Here is a 14553-nt window from a genome sequence, read left to right on the forward strand (position 1 = left end):
GCTTTTGGCTGAATTCACTTAAATTATTAACTTTTTGCATGATTTTCAACCTGGAGGTAGATACTAGTTTAGTTTTCATAAGAGCAAATTTGACTCATCATATTTATTGATTTTTGATTGTATAGTCTTAATTTTAGTCAGACACAGAGCTTAGTACAAGGTTAAGAGGCAGGTGCCTCAACTCAGTCGGCTAACTTACAATTTGTATTTGTATCTCAATAGGGCATTTTATGTTCATTCTGAAGAAAGCAGAAGCTTGTCACAAGTTGCCAAACTCCAGAGCCCAACGTTTAGCCAGGCAGGACCTGGATGCATACTTTCCTTCTGGTAAATACTAAAAACTGTGGTCAGCTACCCCAGCAACCCGGTGGTTGCAGGCATACTTCTGCACTTGTTAGACTTTATGATTTGCCCTTGGTTTGGCTTTAAAAATAGGTACTGTTATATTTATACAATTAGCATTTTACTTAGAAGCACATTATCAGTATTTGTTGTGTTCTTTCTTTAGATGAAAGAGACTCTTTCCCTCCAACAGTGGATTATAATTTAATTAACTCTGCCTCCTCTGTTCTAGATGGAACTCCTTGAGAAAGGCTCCCAGGGTCCTGGAGCCAGAGTATGCACCTCAGCAGATATGCTCTCGCATATGAGCAGCAATGATTACTGCAAGAAATAAAGGCGTCCATTGTAGCTAATTATTAATCAACGGTTGACTGAGTGGAAGAGCCTATAAGTTAAATATTTAGTCTATGCAATAAATCATTTCCATTCCTTGTGTTTGTTCTTTTTCAGGTTTTATGACCATGGTCTGTCAGTGGGAGCAGCTGAGCTACAGCTACATGTGGAAGATTCCAACGACTCTACAGTACTCTGGAGAGTATTGTGTAACCAGGGCAACCAGTGGTCACAGGCCACTATTCAGCTTGGACGCCTTACTCAGCCCTTCCATTTGTCACTAGATAAAGTCAGTCTTGGCATTTATGACGGAGTCTCAGCTATTGATGACATCAGATTTGAAAATTGTACCCTTTCTCTTCCTGCAGAGAGCTGTGAAGAGCCGGACTTTTTCTGCTGTCGACGCAGCAAGGCTTGCATAGAAAAACTTCTGTTATGTGATTTGGTAGATGATTGTGGTGATCATACTGATGAGGTTGACTGTGGTAAGTGCTTTGTTGTTGTTGTTGTTATTATTATTATTATTATTATTATTATTATTATTTTGGTCCATCGTATTTTTACAGTGGAGATCTTGATTTGTTCACTGTTTTCTAGCCAATCAAGGCAAAGACAGGAAGCATTGTTCCAGAGTTGACGACCGTGATGAGTGGTTGATTAATCAGGTTACCGATATTTGTTATGTGGACTTATTAACTAGATACTATAGATAAAGTGCTAACCACAATGACTGAGTTTCAGATCTCATGGAATTTACAGTCTAATTGAGAAGTAGATATTATTCAAATATTGTTTTAAAAATACAAACTGGAAGCTTTGATGGGAGATATGGAGAGGAGTGCGGTGACTTTATAATAATGGTATTAAACTTTCTAAAGGAGATGACTTAGCTGAGATCTGAAAATAAAAAAGTCAAAGCATATATATGCAAAAGCCCTGATATGTGACCGTGTAGCAGATGGAGGCCAGCCAGTGCGGTAGGAGCGAGGAGGTGAAGGAGAGATAGGGTGCAGTATAAGGACAGAAATGTGAAGGAGGCCAGATTTGCAGATATTTATAGTCTATATTAGGAAAGTTTTTCTTCATTTGAGGGTTTTTAAGAAGGAAAGTGGTATAATAAAATTGGCATATTAAAACATGTCAGTGTAGATACAGAGTGATAAGTGGATTGGAGGAGAGTGGATTTGGGAGACCCATCAGGAGGCCATTGCGATAATCCACTGAGGAGGGGTGGGCAGCCTGTATCACAGCGGCAGTGATGGAGATGGAGGGACTGATGTTTGGGGAAATACTTAGGAGGGACATTTGATGATGTTTTGGCTATAGGGAGCAGGGAGTGCTGTGTCAAAGGTAAGTCTTGAGTTTCTGGTTTAAATTACCAGAAAGTTTATGGTATCTGATGATTGTATACATTTTATAATTTAATAAACCTAGCACCAGGTAGTGCCCATTGCACTTGCTCCTGAAAATGAATCAGAAGCTTATAGCTGTTTTTTACTTCAATTACAAAATCAATCAGAAAAAGAATTTGCATCTTTCTTTGTCCAGAAATAGCAATAATTCTTAAAATTCAACCTATATGCCTATTACATTGAGAGGCTAATTATAAACCAAAGTGAAGCCATAAAATGCTTGGTGCATCATAGGAAACACTGCATTAAGAAATTTCCATATAAATTATTGTACAGCATGCTGCATATATGTGATCTTTGATACAGTCAGGTGGATTGAAGTCAGAATTACCATGCATCTCATTACACAACTAATTCTTTGAGTGGATATGAATAAAGTTGATAATTTAGACAATGGCTAACATAAGAAGTGTAACTTGTCCCCAAGGTAATTTATTTTTGCGGCTTTAGAAAGCTTTTTCATCTTTCTGAAGCTCTCCGAAGCCCACTCCTCAAAAAAAAAAAAAAAAAAGCAAATTATTCTTAAAACTACTATTAACTTAGATGGAGTTATGTCAGTACAACTATAATAATCAGAATACTACTTGTGACTAAATATTAGTGAAAGAGAACAGTAGTGGTATCAGAGTGTCAGTTTCTCTCACAGCTTTCCATATAAATGTGTTCCTGGATTCCATAGAAAGCATTAGGCATCCAGAAATCTATGTTTTATTTCCTAAATCTTCCTACGTTTAGAGATAGGGTTTTTTTATTTGAAGGTGGAGCTACGTGCATTCCCTTTCAAAATAGAGATTGAACATACAGTCAATATGAAGACAGGCAATATCAAAATCTGTTGGCTTTAGTGCCAGTTTTATGTCAAAAAACTTAGCAGCTTGACATTCTCCTTCTGCTCCACAGCCAAAGATTGACACCCGGAGAGTATGCTGTGGGTCCCCAGTTCACGTCACAGCTGGGCTTGATTAGTCACAAGTGAGGAAATATCAAACAAAAGCTCATCTCCCATTTGACATTTACTCACTGGGCTCCCATCATTAGTTCTAAGCTCCTGTTCCGTGGTTTTCAAAGACAGATGATTTGTTCTAGCCCGGCTGCATTTATCCACATTTGCTTATATTTATTGTTTCAGAATATTTATTCCCCTTTGGCACCAAGTGCATTTACTAAGATGAATAGTGAAAGGACAGCTGACATTTATATGTTTAAAAAATATTAACTTTGGTGAATGAAGCTAAAATGTAAAACTATGCATTAATTCTAACTCCTGTTCCTTCTACCCAAACAATGCTAAATGTTTTTATTCTAAAAACAAATCCTTGTTGTCAACAAAATGTTCACATCCTGAAAATGACTACATTACTATATTCTGGAAATTGTGGTAGATAAGCTAGGTGAGGAGGGGCTAGTCAAGCCTTTATAAGTGCTTTGAATTCTTCTAGTGCCTGGAAGGAGTTTTAAGCTTAAAAGCTCCAGCTCAAAGGAGCTGCAATCCAGTGAGAAGAAAAGACTGCCTCTCAGGAGATGCTGCCAAGAGCCCGCAGCACAACAGGAGGCATAAATAGAGAAGGAGAGAGGAGTGAGGTGTTTAAGGCAAGTGGGGAAGGTGGTGTATGCTAAGAAAAGGCTGGCCAGGGACAAACAGGAAGTTAATTTAACTTGGGAAAGGTAAAGCTTGAAAGAAGAGCTTAGATTTCAGTTTGGATTAAATGAGCATGTATGTACAGGAAGAAAATGATAAATTGCCATGGAAGGCAGAAGAATGGTCTTTCTGGCACTGATGGAGGGAAATGTGGAATTGGGGCAAGATGAAACCAAAGGGAGGAGTTTTTCAGCCTGAGGTCTGGAAAATGCTGGCATCAGGATCATGTTGAGTACTTGTTAAAAATATGGATTGCTCGGTCCCCCATATCTAACCAGGTAGTGCTGGTATGGAGCTTCGCCATGGAGCAAGCAATTATGCTGTACACATCAGGTGATTCTGAAAGATTGGACTCTATTAAAGTATGACTCTTCAGTTCTGCATGTTAGAATCGCCAAGGGAGATAATGAATTATCTTGATGTTCAACCGCACTATTTGTGGCAGTTCAGTCAACATCTCCGGGGGGGCTAGGGGGGCTCAGTTGGTTCAGCATCCAACTCTTGATTTCGGCTCAGGTCATAATCTCAGGGTTGTGAGACTGAGCCCCTGTAGGGCTCTGTGCTCAGTGGAGAGCCTGCTTGAGATTATCTCTCCCTCTGTCCCCTGACCCCCCTTTTCTCTCTCTAAAATAAATAAATCTTTAAAAAAATAAATCAACATCCCTCAAGATAAGTTCTGGAACTTCATGTTTTTTGTTTTGTTTTGATTTTTAACATTCACTGGTGATTGGGACATTTGGCTAAGGTTGAAATCGACTGAGCCAGAAGTTTATAGTATTGAGTCAGCCATGGTGCCCTCATCATTTGCATAAAGTTATAGTGCTGGAAATGGTGAAGGATGGGTATAAAAGGCATTTGGAAAATAATGGCTGAAGTAATGCCCCCCCCCAGTCTATAAAATATTATTACTTGATATAAATCTAGGATTTATTCACTTTTTAAAAACTTTTAGTGTCACATTTAAAAAACATTAAAATCATTAACCTTGGCAGGAGCCAAATATCAACAAGTATTCTTAATCATGTTTTTTGTCCTTAATTATTTTTTTGTTGTTATTTCATGCCAATTTCAGTACCTGAGTTCCAATGTAACTTTGAAAATGGAATCTGTAACTGGGAACAAGATTAGACGTTGATTGGACCAGGAAGCACGGTCCAACTTCAACACTTAATACAGGGCCAATGAAGGCTCATACCTTGGGCACAGCTAAAGGACACTATCTCTACATAGAATCTTCGGAGCCACAGGTTTTCCAAAACAGAGCTACTTTCCTCAGCCCTGTCCTCAATGCCACCGATGCAGGGGGCTGCACCTTCCGCTTATATTACCACATGTTTGGAAAGCATATTTATAGGCTGGCCATCTACCAGAGAGTTTGGAGTAACACAAGAGACAGCTGCTGTGGCAGATATTTGGGAATCAAGGCAACAGATGGATGAGGAAACGCCTCAATCTTTCCAGCAGGAAGCCTTTTCAGGTATAGATAATGGCTTTCGTAATGTGTATTTAAGATGCATTCAGAATGTCTAAGGAATATGAAAGATCACTATATCCTTGAATTAAAAGCCAGTGGAATTTGGTCAGAGTTATTTGGAAGTACATTTATCATGCAATTAAGGTTGTGCCAAAGCATGTTAAGTTGCTTTCCTCTTTGACTACCCCCAATAATCTGTGATTAAAATTTCTAAAGGTGGACACATGGCATTGGCAGCAGCTACAGGTCCCTCTGACTTTAAGTCATTTTTCTCTTGAAATAAAAAATCTGGAGGGAAAAAGAGTTTTGCGCAATATATGGTACTCTGCCAAATGTTCAGGTTCTAAAATCTGTGATTTTTAAATATTCCATCAGACTTTTCCACCTTTTATAGGTAAGCAGCAGAAATTCGAGAAGGGTGCATGCTGTGTTGGAGAATCACACAGCTACTCTGGGGCAGAGCCAGAGGTCTAGCTAGATCTCCTGCTGAAATATTCTTTACTGTGATTCTCACCTACCTTCTCCTAAAAGGAAAACTTGGGGGCAGCCCGGATAGCTCAGCGGTTTAGCGCTGCCTTCAGCCCAGGGGCTGATCTGGAGTCCCGAGATCGAGTCCCACCTCAGGCTCCCCGTGAGGAGCCTACTTCTCCCTCTGCCTGTGTCTCTGCCTCTCTCTCTCTCTCTCTCCTCTCTGTGTTTCTCATGAATAAATGAATAAAATCTTAAAAAAATAAATAAAAGGAAAACTTGGAATGGTGGGTTTAAATGCTTACGTGGCTTTTAAGATTTTATGAAGGCAATTTCTATTATCTCTTGGATTCCCTTAGCAATTCCCTGAAGTGGGTAAGTCAGGATCTTTTTTATCAGTTTTACAAATATGAATAAAACATTTGGAGAGGTTGTTATTTATATCTGGCCAAATAGATGGTGCACAGCAGGATGGGGGCTTGGAATGGAATCTGCAGTTTCCAATTAATTCACATTCATTCCCTTTCTAATATATCATACAGCCTGTCATGTGTAGGAGGGTCGAATATTCTTTTTCTCTTTGCTCCAATAGATCTAGATGTAATATACAGGGAGGAACTCCTTACCACTCCTGGCTAAACTTTTTTTTTTTACATGTACTGAATTTCTCTGTTCCCTTATTTAAAGCGCTGTTTCAACCTAAATATCTTGAGAGCCATGATAGAGGGGCGTCTGGGTGGCTGCATCAGTTAAGCATCTGCCTTGGGCTCGGGCCATGATCTCAGGTCCTGGGATCCAGCCCTGCATTGGGCTCCCGCTCACTAAGAAGCCTGCTTCTGCCTCTGCCTGCCACTCCTCTTGCTTATGCTCTCTTTCTCTGTGTCAGATAAATAAATAAAAGCTTTTTAAAAAGCCATCATAGATATACGTTGTATATGACTCACTAAAGAATACATTGAAATGGGTGATTTGTCCAGATAGACACAGGCGGAAATTATGAGAACTAGTCTGCTATATGTAGAGTGTTATTTTGCTGTTCAGCCATGTGGCAGGTGCATGTAATCACAAGAAATGAAATGGAAGGAAGGTTCTTCGACTTTTATTTAATAATGGATCACCCACTTCAAATTTAATCAGATGAATTGTAAGTTGGGTCAAACTAGTATCCTTCTGATATTTACTCAAGAGTTGGTTGCCAGGAGAAAATCACCTTGGCAAGGGAGCTGTTTCGCATTCAGATGAACAGAGAACTAACCAAGGAATCCTTTAGTTATGAATCAAAAATATAGAAATTGGTGTGTGGAACCAATTTTGGGTTATACATGCAGTACTCTGTTTTTATCCAATGGTTCTTCTAGGCTTTATTTTTTTCCAATGACATTCAGGCTTGAGAAGGTAAAATCAGATTGTGCTTGTGGTGTAGTTAAGATAATAAAAATTGGGTCCAATTTCAGCGACCAGAGATATTCCTTCATTGAATAATAAGTATACAGAGTTGTGGTGAGAGCAGAAATAACCAAGATTTTACTTAGCTGTGATATTGTAGGTGAAATTAGCTAGTGTCAGTCCAGCAGGTAATGTGCTCATTAAATGTTTGTTTAAAAGAAAAATCCAAGGATTTTTCAGGAGCTATGTATGTATATATAGTTGACACACAAGGTTACATTAGCTTCAGGTGTACAACATAGTGATTCAACAAGACTATATATATATATATATATGTTTTTTATAAATATAAATATATATATATATATATATTTTAAGACCATATATTATACTATGTTCACCACAAGTGTAGCTACGGCCTGTCCTGACACACTGCTCTTACACCATCTTTAACTGTATTCTTCATGCTGGGCATTCATTCTTATGGCCTACTCATTCAATAACTAGAAGTCTATATCTCACACTTCCCTTCACCATTTTGCCCAACACCCCACACTCCTCTCCTGTGACAACCACCAGTTAGTGGTCCGGATTTATGCATCTCATTTTGCTTTTTGTTTGTTTACTCATTTTTAAAAACTTCCACTTAAGTATTTGTCTGAGGTATTTCACTTCACACAATACCCTCTAGGTTAATCCATGTTTTCTCAAATGGCACACCTCCTCCTTTTTATGGCTATATGATATTCCGTGTGTGTGTGTATGTATATACATAATACTTTCTAATCCATTTGTCTATTGGTGGGCATTTAGTTTGCTTCCATATCTTGACTATCACAAATAATGCTGTGGTAAACATATGGGTGCATACATCTTTTCAAATTAGTGTTTTTGTGTTTTGGGGGTAAATAATAGTGCATTATTGGATCATAAGATATTTCTACTTTTAAGCTTTTGAGCAACCTCCATACTCTTTCCACAGTGGCTGCTCCTCTTGCATTCCCACCAACAGTGCAAGAGGGTTCCTTTTTCTATATGTCCTGCTAAAACTTTTTGTATCTTGTATTTTTGGTTTTAGCCATTCTGACAGGTTTATAGTGATATCTCATTGTGGTTCTAATTTGCGTTTCCCTGATAATTAGTGATGTTGAACATATTTTCATGTGTCTGTTGGCCATCTATATGTATTTGGAGAAATGTATGTATGTCATTTGCCCATTTTTTAATTGGATTGTTTGGCTTTTTTGGTATTAAGTTGTATAAATTCCTTATATATTTTGGATATTAATACTTTATTACATATATCATTTGTAAATATCTTCTCCCATTCAGTAGGTTGTCATTTTGTTTTGTTGATAATTATATTTGCTGTGTAAAAGCTTTTTATTTTGACGTAGTCCCAATAGTTTATTTTTGATGTTGTTTCCTTGCCTCAGCAGACATATCTAGAAAAATAGTGCTATGGCTGATGCCAGGGACATTACTGCCTGTGCTCTCTTCTAGGGTTTTTATGGTTTCAGGTCTTATGTTGAGTTCTTTAATCCATTTTGAGTTTGTGTGTGGTGTTAAAAAGTGGTCTAATTTCCTTCTTTTTCATGTAGCTATCCAATTTTCACAGCACCATTTATCGAAGGACTATCTTTTCTCCATTGCATATTCTTGCCTCTTTATTCATAGATTAATTGACCATTTAATCCTATGTTTGTTTCTGAACTCTCTCTTTTGTTCTTTTGATTTATGTGTTGATTTTTTGTACCAGTACCATAGTTTTTTTATTAGTACAGTTTTGCAATATATCTTGAAATCTGGAACCATGACACTTTTAGCTTTTGTTATTCGCTCTCAAGATTGTGTTGGCTATTCAGTCTTTTGTGGTTTCCTACAAATTTCAGTATTATTTGTTGTAGTTCTTTGAAAAATACTTGGGATTTTTCTAGTTCCGTAGACATGTTAAATTGTTTATTGGAGCTTTATTTTGATTCTTGAGGTAGGCTGATATCCCTATATATTTCTCTCTTAGAACTGCTTTTGCTGCCTTCCCAAAATTTTGGACCATTGTGTTGTCATTTATATTTGTGTCTATGCATTTTGTTATTTCTCCTTTAATTACCCTGTTGACTGTTTGGTAGTATGTTGTTGAGTCTCCATATATTTGTGACATTTTCACTTATTTCTTGTGATTTATTTCTAGTTTTATAGCATATGATCAAGATATTTATAATTGCCATATCCTCTTATAGATTAATCCCTTTATTATTTTGTAATGACCATCTTTGTCTCTTGCTACTCTCTTTGTTTTAAAGTCTGTCCTGTCTGATATAAGTATTGCCATCCTGGACTGTTTTGTTGTTGTTGTTGTTGTTGTTGTTGTTGTTTTGCTTTTCCTTATATGGTGAATTCTTTTTAATCCTTCATTTTCAATCTTTATGAGTCTTTAGGTCTGAAGTGAGACTCCTGTTGGCATCTTTAGATGGATATTGTTTTTCATTTCTTTAATATTTTACTTATTCATGAGAGATAAACAGATAGAGGCAGAGACATAGATGGAGAAGCAGGCTTGCTGTGGGGAGCCTGATCCAGGACTCGAACCCAAAACCCAGAGATCATGACCTGAGCCAAAGGCAGATGCTCAGCCACTGAGCCACCAACGTGACCCCAATGGATATTGTTTTTCTTATCCATTCTGCCACCCTTTTATCTTTTGATTAGAGCTGTTAGACCATTTACATTTTTTTTTCATTTTTTTAACCCTTTAGTTTTTATTTTTTAATAATAAATTTATTTTTTATTGGTGTTCAATTTACCAACATACAGAATAACACACAGTGCTCATCCCGTCAAGTACCCCCCTCAGTGCCCATCACCCATTCACCCCCCACCCCCGACCCTCCTCCCCTTCCATCACCCCCAGTTCGTTTCCCAGAGTTAGGAGTCTTTATGTTCTGTCTCCCTTTCTGATATTTCCCACACATTTCTTCTCCCTTCCTTTATATTCCCTTTCACTATTATTTATATTCCCCAAATGAATGAGAACATACAATGTTTGTCCTTCTCCGATTGACTTACTTCACTTAGCATAATACCCTCCAGTTCCATCCACGTTGAAGCAAATGGTGGGTATTTGTCGTTTCTAATGGCTGAGTAATATTCCATTCTATACATAAACCACATCTTCTTTATCCATTCATCTTTCAATGGACACCGAGGCTCCTTCCACAGTTTGGCTATTGTGGCCATTGCTGCTAGAAACATCGGGGTGCAGGTGTCCTGGCCTTTCATTGCATCTGTACCCTTGGGGTAAATCCCCAGCAGTGCAATTGCTGGGTCGTAGGGCAGGTCTATTTTTAACTCTTTGAGGAACCTCCACACAGTTTCCCAGAGTGGCTGCACCAGTTCACATTCCCACCAACAGTATAAGAGGGTTCCCTTTTCTCCACATCCTCTCCAACATTTGTGGTTTCCTGCCTTGTTAATTTTCCTCATCGTCACTGGTGTGAGGTGGTATCTCATTGTGGTTTTGATTTGTATTTCCCTAATGGCAAGTGATGCCAAGCATTCTCTCATGTGCATGTTGGCCATGTCTTTGGTAGCATGGCAGGATACAAAATCAATGCCCAGAAATCAATGGCATTTCTATACACTAACAATGAGACTGAAGAAAGAGAAATTAAGGAGTCAATCCCATTTACAATTGCACCCAAAAGCATAAGATACTTAGGAATAAACCTAAGCAAAGAGATAAAGGATCTATACCCTAAAAACTATAGAACACTTCTGAAAGAAATTGAGGAAGACACAAAGAGATGGAACAATATTCCATTCTCATGGATTGGTAGAAATAATATTATGAAAATGTCAATGTTACCGAGGGCAATTTACACATTTAACGCAATCCCTAACAAAATACCATGGACTTTCTTCAGAGAGTTAGAACAAATTATTTTAAGATGTGTGTGGAATCAGAAAAGACCCTGAATAGCCAGGGGAATTTAAAAAAAGAAAACCATAGCTGGGGGCATCACAGTGTCAGATTTCAGGTTGTACTACAAAGCTGTGGTCATCAAGACAGTGTGGTACTGGCACAAAAACAGACACATAGATCAATGGAACAGAATAGGGAACCTAGAAGTGGACCCTGAACTTTATGGTCAACTAATATTCGATAAAGGAGGAAAGACTATCCACTGGAAGGAAGGCAGTCTCTTCAATAAATGGTGCTAGGAAAATTGGACATCCACATGCAGAAGAATGAAACTAGACCACTCTCTTGCACCAGACACAAAGATAAACTCAAAATGGATGAAAGATCTAAATGTGAGACAAGAGTCCATCAAAATCCTAGAGGAGAACACAGGCAACACCCTTTTTGAACTCAGCCACAGTAACTTCTTGCAAGATACATCCACGAAGGCAAAAGAAACGAAAGCAAAAATGAACTATTGGGATTTCATCAAGATAAGAAGTTTTGCACAGCAAAGGATACAGTCAACAAAACTAAAAGACAACCTACAGAATGGGAGAAGATATTTGCAAATGACATATCAGATAAAGGGCTAGTTTCCAAGATCTATAAAGAACTTATTAAACTCAACAGCAAAGAAACAAACAATCCAATCATGAAATGGGCAAAAGACATGAACAGAAATCTCACAGAGGAAGACATAGACATGGCCAAGATCACTTTTTAATAATAAAATAATTTTATGTCATGGTTATAACTGCATTCAGAAGTTAATTAAAAATTCATTTTCATGGTATAATTTTTAAATATGCTTTTCCTTTCACTATATTAAAATGAAAAAAAAAGTAGTTTTATTCTGTTTCCTGCACAGATGTGTTAGACAAATCTAGAGGAGACATCAAAGAGCTTTCTGGCCTGAAAGATTGCAGAGATGGCCTTGGCTAGGCACATAATTTGTTAGGTTAGGCATGTGTTTTTGGAGCATCTACTCTGTGAGAAGAGAAAACTTAATCACACATGGAACCAGCATACGCAGAATTGATGTGTAATGCCTCGGGGAAAGTGTTATTTGCTGAAAGAGAGGTCCATTGGGAGGCTCAGGTAACTTACCAAGTCTTCAGGTCTATCTTGGGTGTGTATGTCTTTAATAATACTTGAAGGGGGGAACCCTGGGTAGCGCAGCAGTTTGGCACCTGCCTTTGGCCCAGGTCGCGATCCTGGAGACCCGGGATCGAGTCCCATGTCGGGCTCCTGGTGCATGGAGCCTGCTTCTCCCTCTGCCTGTGTCTCTGCCTCTCTCTCTCTCTCTGTGACTATCATAAATAAATAAAAAAAAAAGAAAAACAGAGGACCTTTCCATTTAAAAAAAATAATACTTGAAGGGAGTCTTTACTTTTGGATGTTACTGGATAATACAAATGAACGAAGATAATACTATGGATAAAGACCACATACTGACTCTTTTTAAGAATTTAACTATTTTTATTTCTAAAAAAATCTTTCCTTTTACCACAAAAGACAAAATTCATTTTTATTGTAGGAAAATGTTTAAATATAGGTAGAAAAGGTAAACCACATCAATGCTGCTTACACCCTCATGATAAAAACATTGTGTGTGTCTTTACAATCTACCACGTTGCTTTCAATTAATACAATAAATAAAAGCAACACTGTTTTCAATTAATTTGCTTATTTTTATATATAATTTTTAAACACCTATTCACCAATATTTTGTTTGGGCCAATAGTATTCCATCAAATGGATGTACCACCATTCACTAATTCAGTTCCTCACTATTGATTTAGGAGTTGCTTTCGATTGTACACAAATTTAAAGAGTCTTTACTGAACAGTATAGAGGTTTGCACACATTGCAAATTATATCCTAAGAGTAAAAGAAAATACAGAGTAGAATTTTTAATTGATATTCATTTTTAAACCATTTGATTGATGATTTTATTGTTTTAAATTTTTATTTATTTATGATAGGCACACAGTGAGAGAGAGAGGCAGAGGCACAGGCAGAGGGAGAAGCAGGCTCCATGCACCGGGAGCCCGACGTGGGACTTGATCCCGGGTCTCCAGGATCGCGCCCTGGACCAAAGGCAGGCGCTAAACCGCTGCGCCACCCAGGGATCCCTGATTTATGATTTTAAATTACTCTTCAATAATGTACCTTTTTTTCACAAGCAATACATGACTGTGTCTGTTTTTCTGTATGCTTGCCAAACACTGTCTAATTATTTTTTTCATTGTTTCAGTCTGAAAATATGGTTAAAGTAGGAGGTAACTGTATATTTTCTCCAATTCTTTAATGCTAAGCAGGTTGATCAAGTTCGTGTGCATGTGTGCCTTGTGTAGTTATATTTCTGTGTGTATCTATATTTCCTATTTGTGCTTTTTGCTTGGTTTTCAGTGTGTAATGCTTATTATTCTTCTTACTGACTTAATCTTTTAAAGCATCGAGGTATTTTTTTATTTGTTGTGAAAGTTGCAAAGATTTTCCCCAAGTTTTATTGACCTTTTATTAGTTTTTCATGTTTTCACCCTTCCTAGTTTTTAGGTTGTGCATAGTTATGTCTGCCAGGGTGCCCTTTATAGTTTATCGTTTTGTTATTTTTTCCAGAATGATATTTTTCATTAGGTTTATTGACACATGAATGACATATAACATGTAAATTTAAGGTGTACAATGTGATTACATTGTGAAATGATTACTACAGGAAGGTTGATTAACACATTCATCATGTCACAGCTACCTTTTTTTTTAGAGAATGTGGTGAGGACATTTAAGATCTACTCTCTTAGGAGCTTTCATATATACAATACATTACTGTTAACTGTAGTCACCATCCTGTGTATTTTACCCCTAGTAGTTATTTATCTTGTAACCATTTCCTCCATCTCTCCACGCCCTTCTCCCAGGTGACACCTTTTTATTGTCTATTTTTATGAGTTTGATTTTATAAATTCCACATGTAAGTGAGATCATACAGCATTTATCTTTCTCTGTCTGACTTATTTCTCTTAGCATAATGACTTCAAGATACATCCATGTGGTTCCAAATGGCAGGATTTCTTTTTTTTTTTTTTAAGATTTTATTTATTTATTTGATAGACCACAAATGGGGGCGGGGAGGGCAGAGAGAAAGGGAGAAGAAAGCTTCCCGCTGAGCAAGGAGCCTGATGTGGGGCTTGATCCCAGTACCCTGGGATTGTGACCTGAGCCAAAAGCAGATAGATGCTTAACCAAATGAGCCACCCAGGTGCCCCAAGATTTTTTCTTTTTTAGTATTCCTGTGTGCCCACACCTGTATTTGTATATATGTCGGTATTATGCACCATACTTTCTTAGTCCATTCATCTGTCAGTGGAGACTTAGGGTTCTTTATATGTCTTGGCTATTGTGAACCATGCTGCAGTGAACATAGGGATGCAGGCATCTCTTAAAGATACTAATTTCATTTCCTTTAGGTATATACCCAGAAGTGGGATTGGTAGATCATATAGAGTATTTAATTTTTTGAGAATCTGTATTA

General features: G+C 37.7%; 1 long non-coding RNA gene across 1 annotated transcript; it reads left to right on the forward strand.

Moving 5' to 3' along the window:
- Positions 1 to 684: 684 nt before the first annotated feature.
- On the forward strand, positions 685 to 13060 carry LOC119878783. Its single transcript, XR_005387138.1, has 3 exons — positions 685 to 1160; positions 4799 to 5203; positions 13004 to 13060. It is a non-coding gene; the product is annotated as an uncharacterized LOC119878783 (long non-coding RNA).
- The last annotated feature ends 1493 nt before the right edge of the window (positions 13061 to 14553 follow it).

This window comes from Canis lupus, unplaced genomic scaffold, assembly GCF_011100685.1.
Source record: "Canis lupus familiaris isolate Mischka breed German Shepherd unplaced genomic scaffold, alternate assembly UU_Cfam_GSD_1.0 chrUn_S1907H2106, whole genome shotgun sequence".
In the NCBI taxonomy this organism is placed as follows: Eukaryota; Metazoa; Chordata; class Mammalia; order Carnivora; family Canidae; genus Canis; species Canis lupus.